A 26,507-nucleotide genomic window follows, 5' to 3' on the forward strand; every position below is an offset into this window, starting at 1 on the left:
CACTACTTCCCATGGGCAGGCAGGTGTTCAGCCATCAACAGGAGGGCAGGACCCCATCACCTGTTATGGTTTCTTGGGAAGACAAATTCATCACTCAGAATGTCGCCCCTTCTTACTTCTTCCTCCCACTTTATGCACTGAGGATCATATAGTCTGTACTATCCCTTTGGTTAGTTGGGGTCACCTGTCCTGGCTGTGTCTCCTCTCAAATTCCCAGATAGCCCCAACTTCCCTGTCATTGTGGCAGGAGAGGCAGAAGAGACCTTGGCTCTGTGTAAGCCCTGCTCTGCAATGACAAACACATCTCTGTATTATCAACTCTGTGTTCAGCACAAATCCAGAACAAAGCCTTAATAAGCCACTAACAGTGAAAAAAACTAATTCCACCCCACCCAAAACCAGCACAGATGTTAGGACAGATCAGCTATTCCCTTGTTAGCCTCCAAGGAGACTTTACATATGGTGTCTATCAGGTGGCCCAAGGCAATAAAATAATGAGCATCAGTTTCTAAATATCTCAGTCTCATTATTTTCTAAGTTAGTCTGTCTTTTAAATACTTGCTTTGAATTCTATGATGTAATTGCTTATATGTGTGCCAAATTTAAGACAGTCAAAGCAGGCTGCCTGCCTTTCAGCTCTGGTTTGATACAGGTAGTCTCTGGGCATGAGAGACATGAGAGCCTGACTGTGGATCTGCAGTTCTTTTGTCCTTTGCTTAGTTTCTGTATATTAAAGCAGTTTCTGTTATGGAGCATAATGATTACTGCTTTTGCATGTATTTTAAGAAAAAATAACTTTTCTTTCTTAATGGTTAATTTTTAATTAATTCTTTGTCATAAACCTCCTATGCCCTGCCCCAGAGTACACCAAGCTAGCTCTGAGTCCACTGGGACAGGAAGAAGATCTGACAAGGATAAGGTAAAAGACAAAGAAGGCTCTTTTCTCTGGGACGCAGTCCACAGTTTATTCTCGGAACAAACTCCAGGGAAAAAAGAGGTCTTACAATCGGGATTTTTAAACGGGGGGAAAGGGGAGGGGGAGAACAGAAGGGCAACCAATGGGAGACAACTGAAGGGGAGGGGTGAGGGGAAGGAACCAATACACCATAAACCCAGGGGAGAGCAACAGGGAGAAGCCACTCAATGCAAATATAATAATCATCTTAGTGTAACACGACAATTCTTAATTTAGCGCAAAGAATTATTCATTCTTAATTCATTGTGAAGTTTTTACTAGACCTATTTAAGTGTTTACTTCTCCCTGCAACCTCCTCTTGACAATTTTATGCTTCTGCAATTGTCTTTCAACTGTAACAGAAAAACAATCAATGTTCCCTATGAACAGATACTCTGTTTTGGGTTTCCTTTTGTTCACATATTATTATAGAGGAAACTGCATGACTAATGGAAACTGAAAAAATTGCTGTTCTTTCTGTGGGGCACAGTGAAGAACACAGAGCATACAGTTATCTTCCTTGCTGTTGCCTTCCTGACACACTGTAGCTGTACTGCAAGTAGCCCTCTAAAGGGCATTGTCTGATGCTTCCTGACATCCTCAGCTATCCATTGTTGACCATTTATCACCAAAGTTTCTTATTCATATGCGTTGGCATCCTGCAGTTCCTAAAGAGGTCATTATTTTTGGCATTTTATATTTGCTGAGAAGCTCTGTCAGGATAGAGGAAGGAGCTGGGCCTCCCAAAAGAAGAGAGGAATGCTGCTGCTTTTTATTGTAAAAGCTTCTCCTCCTGTAACAACTGCATAGAGGTACATGGATTATCTAGCTGGTGATAGCTTGGTTTCCAAACACATAAAGGAATTCCCATATTAATGTATATTTCTATGACACATTCTTTATATGGGTAAGAAGAAAATTGCTTCAAGTTTGGCAGCAAATCTTGTCAGCCGTGTGTGTGACAATTTCAGGTGGCAGGTTCTCCGATAATCCCTGAACTCCTCACCCCTTTTGGATATGTGCTATAAGATTGATTGATTTTTGCTATTCTGTGAGTAAAACTTACTTTCCTAAAATTGGCCAGTATCTCTATTTCATAAGCATGACATCATAATTCTTGAATGAATTGGCATGAATGTTTATTGCATTCTGTAAATATTGGCACTGATTGAATACCTCCTTTTGAAGGAGGTATTGAAGATTGAGGAACAGCAGGAATTTAAATAATGTGATGATTGGTTCATAATTATTTTGTGACTTGAGTTTTTTTACATTTGTGACAGCTGCTTTTGTGTCTGTTTTTGTTGTAAAAGGACAGGTTTTGATTTGGTGGTTTTTTTAATGGTGGATACAAACTCTTTTGTTTTTCTAGTGGTTTTTACATGCTCAGGATCTTTCATCTGTAGCTCTCAAAACTCCTCAGCTTCATGAGAGTATCAGTTCCAGAGTTCTGTAAAATTTGCTGATATAACACTCAATTTTCAGAAGAACTCATTTTCCAAGCATTATTTTGAAGTCTCACTGCTTTAAATTTAGATCACAGGCCATCCATCTCCTGAACCTTAGAGATGTACCACAGTTCATGGCAGCATTGACAGAGAAGCACTTAAGGGTAACTATTAAACTTAAATACACCTTCAGTATAGTTGAATTATCATATAAAAGTATATTGTTGATGCTAAAAATGTTTTGTAAGTATGGGGTGTTTTTCCTGAGACATTATGCAGTGAAAAACAAAAGAAAATTTGTAATGAAAAATTGCCAATTTTGTTTAATGTACTGAGAAGAACACAGAAACATTCCCAGATGATCTGCCTGTCCTCTAAATCACAGGTTACATAAGAGATTTGTGCTGCCAAATTTAGTTGGATTAGAATTTTCCTCAGTACTGCTGAATTCTTATACTGTCCTTGCTGTTCCTTTGTGTGTTCATTGGTGAGAACTATTACCGAGCTAAGTGTAAGCAACATTTTGGTGCAGAGTATTAAGAGAACATATTAGCTGCATAATGTCAGGGTTGTGTTGTGTCAGGGTGTTCTCCCATTCTTTCCCATGTTGTTTTATTTTTTTAATCCTGCTCTTCCTGCTTCAGAATCTGGGGAAAGGACCATCCAAGAATCATCATTTGGCAATACTGTTCCAAAGCAGTAAAACTGTTTTAATTGTTTAGTTTTAGAAATGTGGTGGTGTTTTTTTTCCCTCTTTGGTTCATTCTGTTCCTTCATCAGAAGAATAATAACCTAGAAGACTTCATCTTCTGTACAAGAATGTCACTGACCACTTTGCATTCAGTTTTTCTTGAAAATGGCCCAGACTTGTACCAAAAATGTTCTTTTTTTTATTTTTTATTTTTTTTGACAAAATAAGAGATGTACAGGTTTCAAATGGTTAATCTGTTCTGGCATCACTCCTGTCATCAACCCATCTCTCTTCAGTGCCTCAGATTGTAAAAGTCTTCCAGTTCTGCTCCACCTGGAGGCGCTTAGGTCATGACCCTCTGCCAATCTCCTCTCAGTTCAGGGCAACAATGGCTGGTGCTTTTGTATTATCAGTGGTCATTAATGCCATATGAAAGTTGAAACACGGCTGTTCAGAGTAATGCAATGAACCACGTTGCTTTATTTCCTAATACAAAGCTGTAAGTTTTCTAGATACACAAGGTTCCCCAGCATGAAAGATGATAGCCAAGAGCACAAGCTCCTTACATCTATAAAGACAAAATTTAGTTTATGATAGGGCCTCTGTGCTGTGAATAAAATTCTGGAGCTACCAGAGTCTTTAGAAATCCCCTTGACAAATCATTGCTTTTCCTGGATTGGAACTGAGCTTCCTGATTTTGTGTAAGTATATACAGCCTAAAGATGGGCCTTTTTCTGTCATTTGCTTTGGATGTTGGAGAACATCCAACAAAACCAAAAGTGTTTTTTGGCATGTTGCTCCTCAGGCACTGACCTACCAGTTCCTTAATAGAACAGTCTATTCAGTGAGCACTGGCTCAGCATGGGATCATGAACACATCTTCTTTGCTTAAGACTTTCTCACTAGATGACTGGTTTAGAAAATAAACATGGCTAGGTCCAAAAGGGAACAGTGGTGACAGGAAAACTCTCCCTGAATATCATGAGAGAATTCATTCAACATTGCTGCATCACATCTGGGGTTGGCTGTTAAGCAAAAGTATTTTTGCTTTCCCAATCAGCAGAACTGGTTGGACAGTATGAGAAAGCCTGATGGCAGCCCTTGCAAATAACAGACCCAAGTTTTTCTTTTTATGGGGGTTATAGTTGTGCCTCATATGAAGACCAGTTGGTTTTGAACTGGTCTTCCCCCTAGATGTGTGCTTCTATGGATGAAGTTGTCATCTGAAATTAATCAGGAATTTTTTTTTTTCAACTTCTACAGGAGGGCCATAGTTCACTTTGCAGAGTGTGTGTTGATCATGTCTGGCTAATGCAGAAAATGCAAATGCCCTGTTGACAGGGAATGCTTACTTCTTGCCCTTAAGGGCAACAGAAAAAACTGTGTTCAAGGAACCTGGAAGAATCTGAAATCTTGCCAAGCAACTGAAGAAAGAGATGGATGAAGTATTCGCCATGTGGGTATTGCTAGTAAGGGGCTACTTTATTACATGGTTCAGGAAGACACTGATGTTTGATTTTTTGCCTTGATACCTTTCATTTGTGATAAACAGCAAGCAGATTTTTCAGATACTGGTGACTCGATGACCAAACAACTACCTAATTAGGCAGCCATTTTCAGACTGGCTTTCTAGTAGAAAACTTCTCAAAACTACTCCTTCCTTTCTGTCTCTCTCTTTGCACTAAAAGATGCAAACTGAACTTAGCAATGATAGTGACTCATTAGGCATCGGCACTTCCAGCAAATGCACTTGTTGTGTGCTCATCTGCTCAGTGCCATTGGGAAAATAAATGTTGAGGAGAGTTTGTTTTCTGTGTCATCACGGTGCTGATGATTCAGTATCAGTATTGTTAACTGTTTCAGGTCACATGCAAACACACAGAACTCCCATTTGCCATTTTCTACTGGCTAATGGGTCCCATCACATGCATGTTAAATATATCATAATCAGCCTTTTCTCCAGGAAATCATTACTTGCTGTTGATTATTGGTTGCTCCTTTGCTGCCATAGAAGGTAAAGATTTTAAGTTGATACAGATCCCAGATTTTGTCATGGATATTTACTGATCTGATATGTTTACTACTGTTAAGAAACACAGCAGTGCAAAGAAATATGTGTGACAAAAGGCGTGGCTTAAGGGAGCTGGCTTCTAGCCCAGTCCAATTGTCATCTTCTATTGATTAAAATACTTAAATGCTAATTGAATTAAGCAAAGACTTTACTCTGACATCTTACATTGTCTTTCTTTCTGTGGGAGGCTTTTGAAAAAGTGATGACATTACATTTCAGTGATGAATAGCTTTCATTTTATGGCTTTCAAAAGCATTGTTTCCTAAAGGATGGGAAGTAAAAAAAAAACTGATACAAGGGAACAGTTATTGTACTGATTTTCAGATTGCTTTGCTTTGGTTTGTTTGTTATTAGAGTTCCAAAGAAATCTTTGAAAGATCAGGCATATTTCATTTATGCAGCAATGTCAGCCTGAATTTGAAGTGAGCCTGAAGCTGTGACTGAGTCACTCTACCTTTAAAATAGATCCTTATTTGGATAATGAGAGATTAGTAACACTAATTGCTACCTTACCATCAGAATATGTGAAATACTAATTCAGAGACTCGCCAAAGTGGCACATTTCCCAGCCTATCTTAGAAATAGTGGAGAGGTGAGTAGATCAGTATGGATTTACATAATTTGGTAGGGCTGCCATGGAGACAAAGAAGTGGGTGTCATGTATGCAGTCCATGTGGCATCTTGCAATGGTGTTGTGGAGGCACTGGGCAGAGAAACTCCTGGTGGTAGCTAAAAAAAAAGTGTCTCCTAGTGAGGGCAGCAGAATTCAGGTTCTAAAATCAAACTATTCAAATTTAATTTCTGTGGCAATTTCTAAAACATTACAAACAGTGAACTGTCTGAATGAATCTTTGAAGCTTTGGAAAACTTTGTATAGAACAGCAAATGCAATTTATTTCTCAAGCTTTTGCTGCTAATATTCACAACTTACCCCCCCCCCCCCCCTTTCTGGGAGGTCCAGATTTCCTGGGTAACATACAACTGTTTGTTACTGGTGAACTTTGAGTAAGTGCATTACTGATAGTTGCATTGAGGAAAAAATAGATGACCAGATATTATGACACATGAATTAAAAGGAAAATAAAGTTTCTAAAGACTGTCACATTCATTATAAAAGAGAAAACTTTTAAAATTATTTATCTTAGCTGAATTAAAACCAAATGATCATACAAATATTAAGGTTATAAACCAGCCTGCAATCTCCATGTTTTTTTTATTCTATGAAATATTTCTGAAGATTGTGTTGTGGTTTGGTTTGGTTTTTCTCAGAAACACCTGGGGGCCAGGGACTTTTTTTTAAAATTTAAGTTTACTTAAGCGAATAATTAAAAGATTAAAAACCTTTCTAGTATGAGACAACATGTGGCAAGGTCAGGCATATTCTTTAGAGGTGAATATATAGGTTAGCCAGGTTTTGACAAGTGTGCTTGTCACATGCTAGCTGTGAAATGCAATTCTATAAACACTGCTCATCCATAAAGTGCCAAATGCTCTGGCTTTATTGCTGCCTTTATATTTGTAATGAAAACGTTGCCATTTGGACTGAGGGAGAAAATGGTAGGACTAAAAACAGTAGGAGTGTATGGAGCACAAGCGTTCACTTCTGTCACTGAGCACTTCGTAAACATTCATTTTCCCTTACAGTCCCACAAAAGGTGGATAAATAAGAACCACTCAGCTGATTTGTCCAAGGCTGATGAGGAAGTTGGTGTCAGGTTGGGATGGAACTCACTGTGAGGAGCTGTGGCATGTGTAGATTGCTGGGAGATGTCTTGTCTCTGTGTGCCTTTTCTGCATGCAGTCTTTTGATACCTGTATGACCAGGGCACACTAAGACAGGAGTTTGATACAGGAAGTGTTTTAGTGAAGGAATTAATTAGTTTGAAAAACAAATAAAGCAGAGTTTTTGTTGCACTATATTGGGAATGGCAAAAGTAACGACACGGAATCTCTTGTGGGTTGTACAGGAGAGCAATCTTCTTTTATAGACAAGTACAAGAGGGTCCGAGAGGTAAAACTCTCATTGGTCATTAAACCATCACTATTGTTGAACAATTAGGAACTACACCCCTTGACTGTTTCTTGCAAGTAAACAACAAGGATCCAAACAACACCTGCAAAGGTTGGTGTCTTTCTCCAAGGACTGTTTGGATTCCTCCTTACGCTTTCTCAGGCTAGAGTGAGAACATTGTATGACTTAGTTTCACACAGGCTCTGTGCTCCCTGCCTGCTTTCAGCATCCATAAGTTTTCATATGGGATTTTTTCCCCTCAAGGTCCATTCAAACAGTTTTCCATAACATTTTATGTGTGTGTGTAAGTTTCATACCAGTACTTAATGCTTTGGGCTATGCAGCTGTTTTCTTTGTGTAAACGTTTCCTCTGTATAATTGGCCAGCTTTCAGCATTGATTAAAGTTAGATAGGAATTTTGACATTTATGAACATTTCATACATAAAACTATCAGTTCAACTTGTTTGTACTTGAACATGTATGAGCTATGATATATTATCCCAGTTCTGCCAAAGATTAAGGCATATCCAGCTTGTTATAGGGCATTTTGTCAAGAAGATGGGTCAACAGGATTATAGTGCTTTGAAGAACAATTGTATCTGAAAGTATATTTGCATTTGAAAAATGCTGTATTCATAAAGCTGGTAAAACTAGGAATGCTGAATAAATCAATTTCCTGATAGGAAAAAGACACCAAAATCTATAAAGATAAAATTTTGATTCAAATTCAAATTAACAGTCAGATTTTGTCATATTTCTTGATTCAGTATAGTATCTCTTTCTCCCAAGTATTGCTCCTCATTTGGTTTGGAGGTAAAAATATCTTAAGTGTAGTTAGGGACCTAATTCCCATTAAATTTATTTCATTGAGAATGGGTGCTCACATCAAGCTGTAGAGTAAGGTACTGCACAGTATATGTGAGGTATAAAATGTGGCATATCAGAACAAGTGGTATACCATTGCCATCTGATTTACTGTTACTACAGGTTTCTTTCCAGTAAAATTTTAATAAAAATTCAGTTTGCCATTGGTGCATATACAGTGATACAATAGAAGCTGATTTTTTTGTATTACCTTGTTGGTTCTGTAGTCTCTTCAAAAAGTGGGAAACTGCTTCTGAGCTGGAATTTCTAGCTAGTGGTAAATAAATTTTCTTCACTGGAGGAACAAGAGAGCTTGTTAAACTTAAGACTGAACATTTTTGATACATCAGAACAGGGTGAAAGTGCAGTACCAATATCCATTGCATGGTATAGTGTGTCATTCAACCCTTCTCCAAGTTGTTTTAGAGAATTGCTTTAGGTTAAGGAAAAGATTAAAAATGGTTTTTGAGGGCTAAACAAAGACAGGTTTGTCCTTTTCTTTGGATTCTGCAGGAGGCCCCATAACATTTCTATATAGTAGCGGGTCCTTATTTCAGGATATAGAAGCATTTCTGTGGAGGAAAGGGGCAGTTCTGGAGAATAATGGCTCTCCACAACCACATATCCGTATTTCATTTTAGTCCACCTAACCAAATTCCAGCTAGTGACTTTCAGCTATGGACACATAACTGCTTTGCTGTTTTTCTGGTGGGCCATGAATTCCAAAGGGCAGCTTAATGGGCAGCTGTTTCTGAAGCATTGTGGCATGTTTGTCTAACCATATCTGCTGGGAATTTTAGCTTGCACCTAATTCTGCCATTCAGATAGGATTGAGGACAGTGGAGAAGCAGATTACATCAATCTTGTATTTTCTGGCTGTTCATAGGCTGTCTGGGGAGACCTTTTTTAATCAAGGCATCCTTGTTAGAAAACAATCCATAGAACACTTTGAAGTGGGGCTAAATCTCAAGAGAGGACTTAGTGGTCTGAGTAGTCAAGGATGTTTGGTCATGCAGTATTGGTGACTGACAGATGGGGACATGCAAGTCGAGATCAGAAGCCAATTTTACTGAGTATACAAGGCGTTTATACAGGGTTTTACTCATACAGCGCTTATATAGGCTTCTATATTTGTTAACAATTTCCCATTGGTCACACATTCTTCATGACATCAGTTACCAGGTATTCATTTCAAAGTTTCGCAACATCACTCTTGGTTACTTCTACCCCAGGGAGTAGTTATCCATGTCTGTCTCTGCCATGTTTCTGTTTGATTAGGCCTAAGCCATTAGGCTCCTTTATCAGTTCCATTGTGCTCTCTGATTTATTCCCCATAATCAAGCTCTCTTTGACATCTCATTAGTGCCTGTGTGTCATTGGGAATATGTAGTTAAGTTTTCTTCTGTAGGCTTTGTTAGTATGTGGGATGAGTTGGTTTGTTTTTGATTTCTTGTGTGGGAATGAGTGGGTGATTTTAGATTCTGAATGTTACAGTGGCATTATGCTGTGAACAGTGAGAGAACATCTCATCTGTTTTTTGTTGGGTAGCTATGAATTAAATACTTTTTATCTCTAGCAAGAATTTTAGGAGACTGTGCTAACAGAATGTGAGAACAAAACTGTGAAGTAGCTGTTTCTCTGACAGAGTTTCTTCAAACATAACAAAAACAGCACATATGGTAGCTCTAGTGTCTGGCAATTGTTTTTACTGTTGGTGCTGTCAAACTGTTGGAGTCTGTTTCCATTTAATTCTTGATCAGCATGAGAAATTTCTTCCTTGGATTTTAAATCTTCTTGTAAGACTGCAAAATAATCAGAACAATTAAGGGTGGAAAAATCCTCAAGGTCTTCAAGTCCAAGCTTTGACCAAATACCACCATCCCCATTAAATCATATAACAGAGCACTAGGTCTTCTTGGTTTTTGAACACTTTCAGGGAGTATGACTCCACAACTTCCTTGAGCAGGCTGTTCCAATGCTTGAAAATGTTTTCAGTGAAGACATTTTTCCTAACACCCAGCCTGAACCTCCCTTGGCACAATTTCAGGCCATTTTCCCTTAATGATGTTGGTGACTGTTCTGCTGTTTGTCAACACTGGGCAATACAACACATATGCATCCATAAAATGATTTGTTAAATCTTCAATCTGAGTTTAATATTCTAGAATATTATGTGGACAAAGGTTCACAGCAGGATCATTCTTTTGAGAACAGCTCTGAAATGCACTTTTGTGCAGATAAGCAGCAGTGCCCATCTCAAGGCTAAATATCCCATTGCATGTGAATTAGCTTAAAATGAAACACTAGAGCATCTCTGTCTCCTCTGTTGAGCTAGCTGCACCAAGGTCATGGGGATGTGGGTCCAAACTCAACTTTGGCAGCTTGTCCTGGTGAAGTAGCATGGAGATGGTCCTTCTGTGCTCCAGGCACATGCTGTCACATTTGAGCACCAAGTAATGAAGTGAGCTGTTGTACTAACTGCATTTGTTTAATGTTTTGAAAAGACAGTGTAGTGCTGATGAGGAGTACTGGGCTGGGAATACAAATGATTGTACACCACCATATCTAATCTGACAAAAAAGGCATTCAGGCCTATTCATAATATCCTATGTAATAGTTACCATTGCTATATTTTTGTAGAATTATCTCTCAAGATATTTTTATTTAAAAAATACTCAGCTGCTGTTATAGTTTAGATTATGCGACTGCTGTGGCAGTTAAGGAGTGCATTCAAAGAAGGCATTAGGGACTCCCAGTACCATTTGTATAAGCTAGTGAAATACATGCCTCACTTTCTGCAGCTCAGCTGTGGCTGAACCCATTTGCTCCTCTTCTCTGCCCAAGCCTATGAGGTCAGAGTTAAACCAGCACCCACTTATTTTAATACATATTTTAAACATTAATAAATTTTACAATCTTCTAAGGTCAACAGATGAAAACCTTTATTTTTTTCTGTAAGGTATCTGTCAGCCATGACAAAGAGATCTTATTTTACCAGTATGATCTATTTCCAATGCATCATCAGCTTTGCTATCACGGTCTCCAATAGAACAGTCCCTTTGTTGCAGTTACAGGGTCACTGGCAAGTGCTATTTTTGGCTTTTGGGTATATGGACCATTTTTTCAAGTGTAGGGAGTATGCTCATTATTTGATAGCATCAGCCCTTTCAACAGAAAGGAGAGCTCCTCTATTGTGAGAAATCTTTTTTGCCACCCAGAAAGAGGCATCAGTCTGGAAGTAACAGGTATCCTTGGTTTGCTTGCAAAAGTAATCTGGCAAACCTAGCAGATGCCGAGCAGGGCCAGTAAAATATGTACCTATGGTGGTTAGATCTTAACTAAGAAGACCAAAGAACTTACCCTTCATACAGGCCTCAGCTTCCTGCCAAGTCCCTGCCCACTGAGAAGTCTGGGCAATAGGAAAATATTTGCTGCATGCCCTTGAAGCTATTTCAGTTCAGGGTGAGATGCCAGCTCCTCAATTAAGTGCCTCTCACACAGAACACCCTCCTGCCAATCTTTCTGCTTGTAGATGACAGCAAGTGTTTTGTGTGCAAGCTTTCAAGAAGTCTGATTGAGAAATGATGTCACAAAAGATAGCATTTCTGTGGCATGAAACAGCCCTGCCAATAAAAAGCTGCAATTAACCATATAAATGATAATATAATCATATTATGTAAACTGTAATTTCCTACAAAAAATAATTCTGAGATAATCTTTGTTACTGGTCTAAACAAATCACAGTCTATCATTGGCACTGTTCCTGTTGTCTGTGAAAGACCCTTGCCTGCTATGAAAAGGGGAAAGTATTCTCAGAACTTGAGGTGGAGATGGAGTTTCACCTGCGTACCTTGCAGCTGCTCCCTGAAGGTCATCTTTCTTTGTCAGGTTGGGAGGCAATGCAGAACTTTTTATCTGCCATTTTTGTCATGACTCAAAGGAGGCAAAATAAAAGGTCTAAGTGCTGAATAACTACTAGGAGTGCTCCTAGGAGGAAAGGTGAAGTTTAAACAAAGTAATGAGCAAAGAGGATTTCTGTGCCAACTAAGTCTGCGGGATGTCCTCTGATCACAGCAGTATAGGTACAAATCAAAAACTGCAAACACTGAGCTCCAAAACTGTGGTCTTGAAGCTTGCATGTCTTCCGGCAATACTGATAGGAGATTTACTACTGCATCTGAAACAGAGCCTAGAAGCTGTAAACAGGGCACATATAGAGGTATTTTACAGCTGAGATGCTAAGGAGCTGAGAAACTTAATTCCCTCCAGTTTTAGAATAACATTACCTTCATAACATTTTGAAGGATGGAATTCCCAGGAACAATCATCCAGCTCACAAAGACAAGGTGACATTTTACATAAAAATTTTATTTTGAAAAACCTTTTTATTCCTATAGCTGGATATTCAAGCTGATTTTATTCAACTAGTAAAGCTCTACTTTAATATTCTGAATATTTTTAATATACTTGAATTCCAATTTGTGTGTAAGCATAGCTTAACACTAATCAAGAATCCAAAATAAATTGGCTCTTAATAGTAGTTGCTTTTTTCTAGCATAAAATATAGACATTAGACTTAACGTACCATGTTAAGTGATTGTGTATGAAGAGGCTGTGTCTTACTGATTAGCAAAAAGAAGCCCCAATGTAATATAAAGGTTGTGTTCTGCTGCAAATGTACACTGCATTACTAATCAATGAGAATCCAACTCCTTATGTGAGGTAAAAAAACCACAGAAATGGAAAACCATTAATTATCACAGTCAGGAATTTCCATTTGCTGTATTAAATCATAAATTAAAACAGTAATCCAAATTACTGATCAGTCTATTTTGAGGCACAGTTTAAGTGAGTTTTGATTAGAAGTAGGATTTTTGCTAAGGCAGATGGGTATATTTTTGCATACTCCAAGTATTCAAGCTACTAAAGATTCATATGGAGTAAGTACTGGGGCCATGCTGTAGCTAAGGGGTGTGAACATAGAAAAAGTATATAGCTGAAGGTGAAAATAAAGAAGTTCTACTGCTTAGAAAAAAATAAATAGTTTAAATGGCATTCTAGTAAATAAATGTAGCAGAAGTTTCAATTGTGGAAGGACCTGAAGATCTAGCCAGTGAATGTAAAATTTGGATTGAGCTTTTCTGGCTTTGGGTAGAGATACTTCTTGATGTAGTTTTCATAGTGTTTGCATGAGCAATATATGTCCTCTTGTCATTAGTTTCAGTGGGGGTTATGAATGCTTGAAGGAGAGCAGCAGCTTTACTCCTTCCTAGGCCATCAGCTTTCAGCTATTTAGCTACAGAAATAAATGTAACTCTTTCTTGGTGGACATCTACACTGACTAGCCCTGGGCTGCTTTATGCCACAGATACAGCAAATTTCACATTTCATGCTCCCCAAACTATCTTCTTAAGAAGCTACAGTTTTAACATATCCCTTTAAGGATGAGTGTTTCCATTTCTGGTTTACCTCCCTGGGCAGTAAGATCTCACAGCGATTTTTGCTTCCTTTATTATCTTTACTATAATATTTACTACTATCCTTTTATTCAACACAGCATCAAAAGACTCAGAAAAACAGATTTTTCCATAAGGATCTGGACAGTAAGTAACGAAGGGTAGTAAGTGGTACTTGTATAGGGACAGCCTTTAAGTATCCTTAATCATCATCATCTCATCAAGACCTTTATCAAGACAGCATCACTAAATGTTCAGGTAAACACAGATGAGCTTTTACAGGAAAGAAAATATCTGACTTCAGAGCAGAAAACTCTGCTCTAAAGGGGTTTATGGCTGTAATGCAACAAATGACCCATACAGCCCAAACAGCCAAAGACAAATTTGCCAAATGGGAAATATAGGTGTCCATCCCAGCCCTTGAAAATAGCTCTAATGAAGAAACCTGCAGTTAACGTGTGGAGTTACACTGAGGACACAATTGTGCTAAGAGGAAGTGAGGGTTTGTATCCAGACCTGCTCTTTCCTTTTTCCCTCCCTTCAAGAAAGTGAGAATTCTCCTTTGGGTGCAAATCTGTGATTCAGGTACATTTACAGTCTTCAACTTTTCACCTGGAGCTGAATATAGCTGAGGGTTCACAAAATTTGAGTTCTAGCCAATTTCTGTCCCAGTCACAATGTGATAAATTTCAAGGGTTTAACTTTATTTAACTGTTTTACTGATTGCAAATCAAGGCACAGTGAGAGGCCCTTCAAAATGTGATTAGACTTAGAATATTAAACTTAGAATATTTCAAAATACAGAAAAATTACATGGATTTATTATACTGAAAAAAATCAAACTGAAAAATCAAACTAGAACCCCAAGTTTACAAGTAGTGATTGTGCTGAGGGGATGAGAAAATAGGTCTCCCATGCACTGCAGCAATAGAGGAACCTCTTTGCAAACATTTGAACTACAATGAGAGCAAAATCAAGTTGACACATGGAAGCTGTGATCCCCAAATGAAATGTGAGTTACAGAAAAAGCACTGGATAAATCATTCTTTCCTTTCACAAATAAAAGGGTTCAGCCAGAAAGCAGTGATAAAAAAGAAGGAAATTTTCCAGTATTAGAGAAAGTGAGAAGATGCAGTTTATTGAAGGAGATTTTTTTGAGTAAAAGCATTTTCTCACGCTTTACATAAAATACCTTCTTTTGTGCACACTTCTTTCCTGCACTTCCATTTTCTTCATTCAAGTCCTTAAGTCATTGCTGCAGTACTCCCTAAAAATGCTTTTACCAATTAATTATTAATGAAGTTACAGTATTATTATAGCCTTAAACTGGCCAAAGAACTGAGCAGCTTGCCAGGGCAAAACTAGAGGTGAATCCCAGAAGGCTTTAGCAAAAGAAAGGGAAAGCACAGTCAGACTAAGTACAAAGGATGAGCTCTGCAAATTCTCATAACACTCTAAATGTTCATTTCTTTTAAACTGCTGCTAGATATTTCTTTGGTCTTAAGATCCCTGCCTGTGAGTTCCCTCTGACCTGCTGTATGACATGTTTTGGTGAACACCTGGGGACCACCACCACTGTATTCATGTTAGGCCAGGCAAATTCCATGTGAACAGAGACAATACCTATGTGTGAACACTTTCAAGATCTGCCCTTTGGTTATGGTATCAAATTGTTATATGTAATTGAAAGGGAAGTGTCTTAAAAGGGGGCTCTGGAACAGATTCTCAGATGATAAACAAAATTTGGTATATTGTTGTTTGTTCTTAATTTCATGTCATTCATGACAGTGTGTTTGTAACTATTTTCTCATTTTTCTCTTTAGAAGATAACTTCTAAAGGGGATAGCTTTTTAAATTGGTTTTTAAATACTGACTCATAAAGGTCCCTATTAAAAGGCTTATCCTTGACATACTTTCAACAAAAGAAATAATAGAAGAATTTTCTAACTGACTGCTATGTGAATATTTAGAATTAAAAATACCCAGCAGTGGCAGTGATAGAAGTAATGTGTACAATGAGTTTCCGAAGAAAAACTGAGATTTTAAACCTAATAAATGTAATCTGTGGGATTAAAGTTTAGATTATTTATTATCCATGTTATTAAAAATGTAGAAAATAAAATAAAGGCTTGAAGATTCATAAAATTATAAAACCCCTATGACTTTTGGAATCAGGGCCTTTTAAAAAGAAACATTTTTTCCATTAAAAAGATTTTTTATACATTTGATGTGTCAGACCCATGAGGTTTAATAGGCCATTTCAGCAAGAGGATATCTATTTAAGTAAAAATGATTTCTCAAGAAGTGGTAATACAGTGTTTAAAGAGAAGGGGAAAGCAGCCAGCCACTGGCTGCATCCTTTGTATTAGGAATGTCTGATTTTCCTAGCTTTAGTAGGGGCATGTAAAAATCTTCCAGCTCAGGTCTGTAGGGCATATTTCTCATACTGCAATGCAGAGACAAGGTCCTGAAGATGTTCACAGCTGAGAAAACAATAAGCATTTTCCTTATGAACAGCAGACTAGCATAAGATAACAAGGTGTGCAGAGCTGATAAAAGACATTGCATGAGCACTATGTGATATAGTTGCTCTTCCGGTAGTTTCTGTGTTGAAATCTGGGTACAGCAGATGAGCAGCAGACCACATACAGAATTAGGGTTGTCAGTAACCACTTGTGTATCAGTAATAGTCTTGGAATTCCAAACAGCATCCGTTTGCCAGAGATATATGGTATTCTGTATATGACACAGGCTTCCCTCCAGAAAAAAGTGTGATCTGGTGCATTCTTACATAGTTCTGCAGAAGGTCTTCTAACCTCTCTACCACTTTGACTTTATTCAAGGAACAAGGCAGACTATAGTGTTGTAGCTTTATCTCCATATTTAATACATTGGTATATGAGTTCATGATAAAACTAATTTTGATTACATGCTTGCATGACTTTTCCCTTTTGAAAATTGACTTCTTGGACATCCTCTGGCATTATTGGAATGCTGATTCTGTTGAGAGAAATGTCATAGCCCAGAGAATAATTATCCAGCATAGTGAGACAGTGGCATTAATGACACTAAACCTTTCAAAGAGAATCAGTCCTCCAAACTATGAAGCTTATTTAAAAATAACATTTTACCACAGATCATTCTGTGAGGAGGGACTTGGCCTTCTTATTTTTGAGCTTGTAGGATTTGTGGTTTTCCACCTTTCTCTGTAGTTTTAAATGCAGCTAGGTTAGTTTTTTCCTTTTGTTCTTTTTTTAATATATATATATATATATTATTATTATTTTTATTTTTAAAAGATGAAAGCGAAGAGTTTCACAGAACTCTGGAAATTTAAATCCACAGATTTCATTTAATGAAATTCATTCAGTTGTGGCCAGCACTGGGATTCTACCTTCTCTCTAACTCAATAAAGACCCAGAAAGGGAAAAACCATCTGGTTTTTGTATTAGGTTTTCACTTTCTGGAATAAATCATGGAATAAATATCATTCTGATCTTCAGCTCTAGCTCAGCCTCCCTGCAGTAAATGAAACAGCTCCTGCTGATTTCAGTGAGAGCTGGGGCAGGCTTTCACAAGCAGTGTCCTTTAGTCACTTCTCTGCATTCAGAAAACAGTTCAGTGCTTTGTAACAGTTCCAAACCCATTTTAAATATGGGGAACATATTTAAAGAAGAACTTCAATGTCAAATCAAACCAGGCACACAAAAGTGCCTCAAACAACTTCCTTTTAGGTCAATAAGAACTTTCCACTGACTTCACTGGGCATTGAATCAAGACAGAAAATCAAAGCCATAAATTTAAAATCTGAATATAATTAAATAAAATGGATAGCCTTAAAAAGAGGTTCTAGTTAATAAGCTTCATACATTACCAAGCCAAAATTCAGAGGCCACATTAATAAAAAAAAAAACTGGGCAGAGTGCATCTAAGTGTGTGTGAGTTGCTTTCATGCTGATAGCATAAGTGAGTAGATTCAACTATAGCAGCAAATCAAATTATCCAATGTATTTTTAAGCTATATAATGTCTAAAACATACTAGATCCATCTTTTCTCCAGTTGTTGCTGCAAGCAATATTTTTCCAAAAGTCCTCTGGAAGTAGCTTTGGATGCAGTCTGTATCACCACATTCAGTCAAAAATTCCTCAAAGCATGTGATTTCAGTAATAGGTGTATCAAATTAGGGCCTACAAAAACTCTACACAAATGATATTTATTAAAACTGGATTCTGTTAATGACAGTGCTTAAGACTGTATTTGGCAAGCAGTTCAGTCGTTGTGCAGTGGAAGTTTGTCTTTTTTTCCTGTCACTAAGATATGCCCACAGCTTTTCCCATCTCAGTCCTGACATGCTTTTGTGTTTCTGGTGTCCTTCCTTTTGAACAGTCCCTGGTGATGATAAAAGCAATACCCTATGGTACCAGAGGAGGTCGAGTGACCCTAGTCTACAACCAAAAGAGAAAACAGGAACTGCTGCCACAACAATCTGAGACTACTGTGTGTCGTGATAGGTGCCAGCATTGCTACTATCATTTTGCCAAAGTACTTGTCCTAGTACCAATAAAACGTCTGCATGTGCCCAGAGAAGATGAATATGCCATCAATAATTCTGGGGGATTCTTTATGGAAGCAATGAATAATACTTCAATTTTGAGTCTCTGGCTTTTCTCACATTTCACTTTCTTCAAAGCTTTGCATTGGACCAGGCTGTGTCTGCTAAACCTTTGTTTTTCTGAGGGAGAGCTGTGAGTTTCAGTTAGTATTGCAAATGTTTGTTTGAGTCTGAAACTGTTAAAGTTTTGCAATGACTCAAGAAAACTCTGAATCACCTAAAAGGTGATTCATCAAACTTGCACTGAAAATTCTTTCCAGAGGCAGGTGTCCCAGACTGAGAATGCATTGTATGCTCTCACACACTGTATTTGAGATGTGATTAATTCTCTCAGCAGAATTCTGGAGTCTTTTAACTTGAATGACTTTCAAAGTGATAATATGCAACTGAACTTTTAATCTTACAGTTGTTATTCATGCATTGATATACATAATATTATCCAGTATATTGTATATATGTATTATATATAATACTCAGTGTATTCTTAGTTATTTCTTTCTGAAATTCATCCTCCAGATTACTATTCCCCTTTCCTTCTTGCCTAGCCATGTCTTACATTCAGAATATCATGTTTTTCATGATATTCTGGCATTAGGATGCCATAGAATATGCCACTTCAAAATTCCAGTCATCCTAATAGAGGGAAGCAGACAATATTTCCCTCCTATTAATTGTTCAGATAATCTTCTGAACTTTCAAATAAATCTAACTGTTCTAGCTATCTTCTAGCTGAGCACCTCATCGCACTGTGCAGTTTCATGGATTAGACCTTGTGACTTCACTGTGAAGCATGGAAATATTAAGATTTTTGGTTTTTTTCAATTGAAAAATTCAGATACAGATAAGGTATAAAGCTTTTTAATGGCTATGAACTGGTAAATGGACAGTGATCTGGTTAAGTATTTCTTTATTCCTTAGCTTCTTAGCCTGATCTTAACTCTTACTTGATGCATAAACAGCATTTCTTAGGTGAATATGTGTGTAAAACTCACACTTGTGTAAGTGAAAATTCTGGCATGGTATCACATAACCAGTTTTTAAGTTGGGAAGAGAAGTTAGGAAACACAGTCCTGACACCCAGGGCCATTCTAACGATCTATAATAGTACTGTATTGTAGGCTAGGAACACTGATGTGCTATGTATCACAAACCGACTTTATTTCTCTAAGCTGCTTGCCAGCTCTAGACAATGAACATTCTTTTCACAGCTTGCTCATAGATGTACTCACCAGTTCATCCCTCTTGAGCCTAAACATCAATCTGAGAGCAGTAGCTGTTTATCTCAGTCGTTCCTGATAGCTTTTGATTGTCAGGAAAATTAATCCACAAACACCAGAGGTTTATGTCCAAAAAGGAGACAGAGGAGTCCTTTTACTTTATTTGAATAAAGGGAGATGCCATAGGGCATTCCTCTGCAGCCTCCTTTTTATCCTAATTTCCTGGCCACATGGCCCTCTCTCTTTCCCCATTGGCTGAGGTACTTGAGAAGTACAGGCTTCCTGGAACACCTGATACCTGTACCTGATACATACCCCTCTAATGTATAACCCTCCTTCTTAATTCTCAATTCTTAGGAATTTATGGTGTTTCCCCATTGTATCTTTCATCTTTCAATATCCAATTTCATTTATCAGCAAACATACAGTTTGTTTGTAAAGGCAGATACCTTTTTTTTCCATTCATCAATCAGTGAAATCTTTCTCATTGTTTCTTTTATCTCTCATTGCTAGTTTTATTTATCAGCAGACTCACAGCTTATTTGGAAAGACAAATCTGCCATTCCTCTCATGATGAAGTGTTATGATGGATCTATTTCTAATCTCATACTGGGAGTGATGTAGTTGACCTGTGAATTATGTACTATTCAGGTATATCTAGCGGATCTGTTCTATTTCTTCTTTTCTCTCACCTCCCATTAAAAAGGATAAATAAAACCCATTTATTTGCTGTTTTGCTTTCTACTGGGAAAGTTTTTCTTATTGAGCATCACAGCTCATTTATATGCAGTATCATTTAGTTTGAAGACTTCTGGCTTTGGGCTTGAGTTGATTCTGTGTAGATGGTTTTGCAAGGACACCTAGAAACTGAAGTTAGCCTTTCAAAGCTATTCACTTGTCTCTGTTTAGAAGACAGGTGTCTTGTAGGGAGGGCAGGAGCCCCCCTTGGAACGAAAATATAGAGCCCCTCCCTCCAAATTATTATAATTTTGAAATCAAGGGGCTCTCAGGCAGAGATCAGGGGATAGGAATAACAGTTCTTCACTAGTATTTATAACCAGGCAAACAACAATAACTACAGCATTAACAACAGAACAGAACCAGGGACCCTGTGACAGCTTTCTCAGCTGAGACGGGAAGGGATGGAGGAGAGGTTTTGCTTCACAAACCCCCTGCGGCAGTCAGTCCCGGTGCTCCTGCAGGGCTCCGAGGAACACTCAGCTGGAACAGCAGGGATGAGCTGAGATCCTGGGCCGGTGGTTGAGGTGTATCAGCAGCTCTGCGGCGGTGGCTGGCACTGCCACACGTCCCGGCAGGGCAGGGGGTGCGAGGCCACCAACGAAGAAGGAAGAAGAAGAAGAAGCAGCTCCATCTGGGTGATGGCAATTTCCCTTCTCCAAGCTGCAACAAATCTCAGAGAGTGTTCTGCTCTGAAGCTGAAGAAGCCAGCCCACACCCAGCTGCCCCCCTCTCCCTTTTTCCTGCCTCCCTCCCACCCTGGGCCCAACCAAACTCTTTGTGTTTCTCAAGCACTCACTAAGTTCCAGCAGTCAGATTTTCTCGACACTTATGGATAAAAATTCCATAGGTGAGACGGAACAAAAGGAAGGAGACCTAATCCCCAACATCACTCTTTGACAGATGATCTATAATGACAATGTCAGGAAACAAGACTCTGGCACTGAAGGAGTGCTTAAGCACAGGACTGCTCAACGTCTGAGCAACAAGGCTGCATTTGGCCCACAAATGCATTGCTATGTTCCAGCTTGTGCTCATCCCCCAATCATGTGAATTGTAGTTCTCTGTCAGTAGGGTTCGCCTGTCTACTCAGGACTTCCCTGGATTTTGGGGAATGGTGTTGCAGTAATCAGTTGCACAGACAGGCATGATATGATACTTGGGGTAGCTGGTTCTCAGAACTGGGTTTTTAAAAAAAGTCCTTATTTCTTAGATTAGATCCCTAATGAATGAGTAACAGATTCATCTGTCATTGGGCCTCTCTTTTGAAAAAAAATATTGAACTAAACTTTGAAAAATGCAACTGATTCAAAATGAGATTGAAATGATCACACCCTAACTAGCTGATCTATACTCACACATGAAGTGACACTGCACCCAGTGGGCATGTGAAGTGAACTAGTCTGTGGAGAAACTGCACAGGGGTCATAGACTTATGTTAAGTTTCATAATGAAAGCAAACCAAATTCCTGAAATATTTATGTTCAATTTCCTGGTAAATTTTAAAAGGTTTAATAAAAAAGACAATAGGAGACAAAGAGAATAAAGGAAAGGGTTAAAATGGCCAAGTGCTTGGCACTCTGCCAAAAGCACACCTGGTATTTTAGAAACACCCTTTATATACCATTTCTAGTGCATCAACTTGATGCATATTCATAGACTTTATGCATATTCAAACTTTTCTATTAACTAGTTTACATTTTCCAGGAACTGTTTAGCATGGCCACTCCTTGGTCCACCTTTTTAGAGCATGCATGTTTCTTGGCTTGTGGTTTTAATTTTCTTCTTATAACCATTTAACTGGGGCCTTGGCCCTTTCTTTCCACAGATGGTGAATGTTGATAATCAACAGGGTCCCCATCATCTGTTCATTGAATGTTATCCTAACTAAGCAGACAGTTCAAACATACATGTATCGACTGTAACAGCAAAGCCATTTTAACATTATACATATAGCATTCATCTTAATACTTGTGAAAAGCCAGTATTATACTATGTTTCTATAACAACTGCAAACTGCTTTCCAATTTTTAATGGCAACTGCGGGTCTACTTTAAACCTTCTTAGTGCCTCCACGCTGAAATTAGTGAAGATCAATCACACAAATGTCAAATAGGCCCCTTCACTTTTGATTTACAAGTATATTTATGGATTGCATTAGTGCTCTTGGCTGCAGAATCTCAGCAGACAATACACCTTACTCATTTCCAAATCCTTTCCAGTGTCATGTTTTCACATGAGAGCTCTCCTAGCCTTCCCCAGTTGTCTGAATATGTGAGTTAGGCATTCATTCTAGATGTAAAACTTTATGTTTGATTATGTCTTCTATGTCCAGTTGACTGTGCCACCCAGATCATTCTGTATTATTGATCTGTCTTCATTCTTCACAACTCCTTAGACTTTGTAATATCGCCAAACATCATCATCATCCATTAGGCAGATACACTGTTGTTTCCCTTGTCCCCACCACATCTTCTGTACAGAAAGTCTAGTTTCTTGTGGCAGCATAGTTCTGGTAAATGCAGGATGTACAAATAACAGAGACAAGGTGCCTTCTGTTTGCTCAGCCTGCTTTGTGCTGTACTGCAGCACATTGCTCCTGTGTCCTGGTGACTGGGTCAGCCTACCGGTGAGAGGCACCTGTGGTCCTGTGGGCTGGTCATCCAGGAGGAACTTCCATTCTTTATGTACACAGTACTACCAAAACACAAAGACAGCACTGTGGAGGCATCACAGCCTGGTTTCCAGGGAACAATTTTACATCAAGCATGGATCCAAGGATCCTTACTAAAGACTTGGATCTGAAGGCTTTAAGCACTGAGAAGATAGACTCTGTCCGGTTACATTGGTATCTATGAGAGGTTCCTTAGGAGAATCCTTCTGAATGTAGGATTGGTATCTAACACCTGTACTGACAGATAACTGCATGAACTGGGCACTTTCCTCAAGACTCAGATAATTCCACACTTCTTGCATATCCTTGGCAGACAGACATTCCTCTTCCCCAAAACTCTGACTGAGTACAAAGAGGAAAATCTGGACTGGGAATATTGAACAGTGTCAGTAACTTGAAACAATAGAATATTAGAATAGAAATGCTAGGTATGAAATATTTCTTCTCTTTTTGACTTTTCTTGCTATTAATTTAACAACAGTCTTCCTGCAAACTATCAGTATCATAGTCTCACAGGTAACAGCTTCATACAAACTGCCTCAAGAAAGTATGATACTGGCTTGAAAAATGGTTGCATATTTTTCCCCAAATATTGCTGTAAAGCAGTATGCAGGGGATATTATGCATTTCTGATTTAAATTTGGGGTAATTTGTTTCTTATTCCCGAGAATTTGGTTGTATAATGAGACCAGTAAGAGTATTGAATGAGCAAATATATAATTTTTTATCCAAAAAAACACTAGGTCCATGCTGATAACATCCCTGTATTGAAACTTCATGTCTGAATTGCTGTTAAACTCTGGAGACTCCAACAATAATTTAGCTGTGACTTGGGTTAGTATCCTCTTGTTCAGAATTTTTTTGACTGTCACTTCCTTGGTAATGAGATATTCTATGAATAGATTTTGAGTTAATTCACAGAACTACAGAACGACCAAACGACACCAGTATTGCCAGTAAATGGAATATTTTCATTGCTTTTCTTTATGTATGAACCCTTGGCACCATCTAGTGTTTAAAAATGAAGACCAATGCTCAACCACTAAGTACAGAACATCACTACAAAGAGCTTTCAGCCAAAATAAAAGCTAACGGTGCTCTGAACTATCACCTAATTAATTTCATACAACTGTGTTTTTCCAGTTACTGAACACAGATACAGAAAAGACTTTCTGTGCTTGTGATTTCCAGTCCCTTGTCTCTCCCATGAAATTACACTGGAACTAGTAGCTCAAGTCAGTGTAAGGGCTTCTGTGTGCCCACTAGTGGCAAATGCACAGTACTCTTCATGGAGTGTGAGAAGTATGATGTTAGATAAATCTTCAAGCACAGCTTGGATGGAGAAAATTATCTTCTGCTTCTGCTCTAGATTAGAGCTGTTCTGCAGCTTCTGATGCAGCCATAACAGCAGCCCTTTGCATTCCACTTTTAGCTGCTAATTATCCCTCTTGCTAGGGATTGATGTTTACCTTCCAGTTTTTGCATGAAGTTTGGCAGAAACAGAACCAAAGATACATATAAATGTATGTATTAGTACATGTGCTACTCTGCAAATCTGCCAGCAAAACCTTTCTGTCAACAGTTTGCATTTCCATGAGTTTGGTACCAAAGTATTTGTTTTAGTAAGATGAGCAAAGTGCGTATTGTTTTAGTGTAGAATTCTATGACTGCTAACAAAGCTGAGAAATCACAGTCTCTGATTTGTGGTACCTTGGGACCATTACTTGCAGCAGCTGAGTGGAAAGATCTGTGTGAAATGTACAGTGTGGCTAGCCAAGTGTGAAAGGGAGAAATCACTGTGACAGCAAATTGCACTTCCTTCTGAAACAGAGAAATTAAGAATTAGGAATCAAGCATCAAGAAATGCTTTGACTAAAAGGGGAGGAGGGGCTGACAAAACCGTGTGAAATGCTTATTGCACTCACAAAAGCAGGAAGAGAGCAAGACTACAAGATAAGATAAAGAGCTAGAATGCGCAAACAGGATGCAAGGACAGAGGCACCACAGGATAAGGGGATTCTTTGGATCCCCAAGCTGGGAGAAATGGTATCAAAGTCTGAAAGATGGTCAAAGGATTAAAAGGAGCATGCGCAAGGAGACAAGGTGAAAAGTTCAACTGAGAGGAAGATCACTTACTTCATCCCAAAGACACCCAGTCGATTAGGCGTATTGTGTAAGCCTGGTTTGTAGAGAATAAAAAGAGAGGGGCAAGTCTCCAGGGTGTGCATGTGTTTGGAGGAGATATCTCCCATGCACCTCAATGCTGAATAAATACATACCTACTCTTATAACTTACTCTGGGTTCTAGAGTCTTATTTCTGCTTATCACTTCTACGTGCTGTGAGAAATATGGGCAGGCAAAAAAAAAAATTATATCCCTTTGTCAGTTTATGCCAGGCCAATGAAAGCTGGGAAGAGGAGATACAATTTTTAACTGATAGCTTTGTCCTGTTCTTGTGACTCCATAAACGTGACCCAGCTGCTGGTTATTGAGGTGTTGCCAAGAATGGCTGGGAAAAGACAATCTTCTACAGATAACTAGAGCTAGAGGCAGAGGATGTATGGGAGACAGAAAACAGAGAAGATATTCAGTATTTAAGCTAAATTTTATGGATTCTCATACATATAGTGAATTTTGTTATGCATGGAACAGATGAGTGCTTTTCTGGAGAAGTAATCAGGTTGACTAGAAAGTCTGGCCCATCATTAAGGAAATAATTGTGATTGCCTTTCCATGGCTGTCAAATAATTTGACAGCTGGCCTAAGGCTGATCTAGTCACTCCCTCACTTATCAATGGAGAGAGGCAGCACATTCAAGAGTTGATTCATACCTTGTCTCTAAGACATTTATTTTGGAATGGGGTAAATCTAGGGCTTGAAAGGTAATTATTTTTTTTTCCAGACTACAGGAGAAGCAAAAAGGGGCTTACACATGACACCAGTTTTAGTTGTTAGGTGGGATGAATCTACTAATTTGGAGGTGGAAGCAAGGCAAGAAGAAGCCCCCTGAAGAAAAGCACACCATTAATGGTGCGAGTGCCCGCCTCTGGTCTTTCTTCAGCACACTGAGGGTGAAAGGAATAGACGTGACAGTCTGGAGACCCATGACCTATAAGTATGTCAGCTCACCTGCATGTGCTTGACATCTCTGTTGCCCACTGCCCTCTACCCATGGACTCAATTTACTTTAGCTTCAGTTCATTTTTATTGTATTCAGTGATCTGATGAATGCAAGGATCTACTCATAAAACCAGGGGCAGGAACAAGCCTTTGTCTGGGACTGATTTCCCCCAGGTCCCTGTGCAAACTATTTGACAGCATTATACTTGAGCTGTGTCTAGCTGGGTTGTGGCTGGTGGATACAGGCCCTGAGGCTCTCTTCCCTCACAGCTGTCACAACATGACATGATGTACCCTGTGATCCACCCTCATCTATCCCTTAGAGTCCCCTCAAGACCCTTAGGCAGGGCTTGCCACAGCTCTCTCTGCAATGAAGCATCCTGGGTTACGTGGGTCACAACTGAACACGAGTCACTGACATGGCAGGATTGCAAAATCTACAATGTTCTGGGAAGTTTAAATAACAGAACCACACATAAGCCAAAGAAGATAATTTTTGGGGTCTGTTTGCTTTTTTCTTCTACATCTGGAATAGTGAGTCCCATTTTGGGCACTGTGTTTTTAAAAGAGTGAAAAACTAGAGAGAGCTGAGAGAAAAGATGGCAGGCAGTTCAGAAACCCTGAGCTATGAGAAAGGATAGAAGGAA

At 38.7% G+C, this 26,507-nt stretch overlaps 1 long non-coding RNA gene across 1 annotated transcript; it reads left to right on the plus strand.

Annotated features, from left to right (window-relative positions):
• The first annotated feature begins 859 nt into the window (after positions 1 to 859).
• Positions 860 to 6,060, plus strand: LOC117244194. The gene is made up of 3 exons (XR_004496805.1): positions 860 to 919; positions 2,492 to 2,567; positions 4,358 to 6,060. It is a non-coding gene; the product is annotated as an uncharacterized LOC117244194 (long non-coding RNA).
• The last annotated feature ends 20,447 nt before the right edge of the window (positions 6,061 to 26,507 follow it).

This window comes from Parus major, chromosome 3 (assembly GCF_001522545.3).
Source record: "Parus major isolate Abel chromosome 3, Parus_major1.1, whole genome shotgun sequence".
In the NCBI taxonomy this organism is placed as follows: Eukaryota; Metazoa; Chordata; class Aves; order Passeriformes; family Paridae; genus Parus; species Parus major.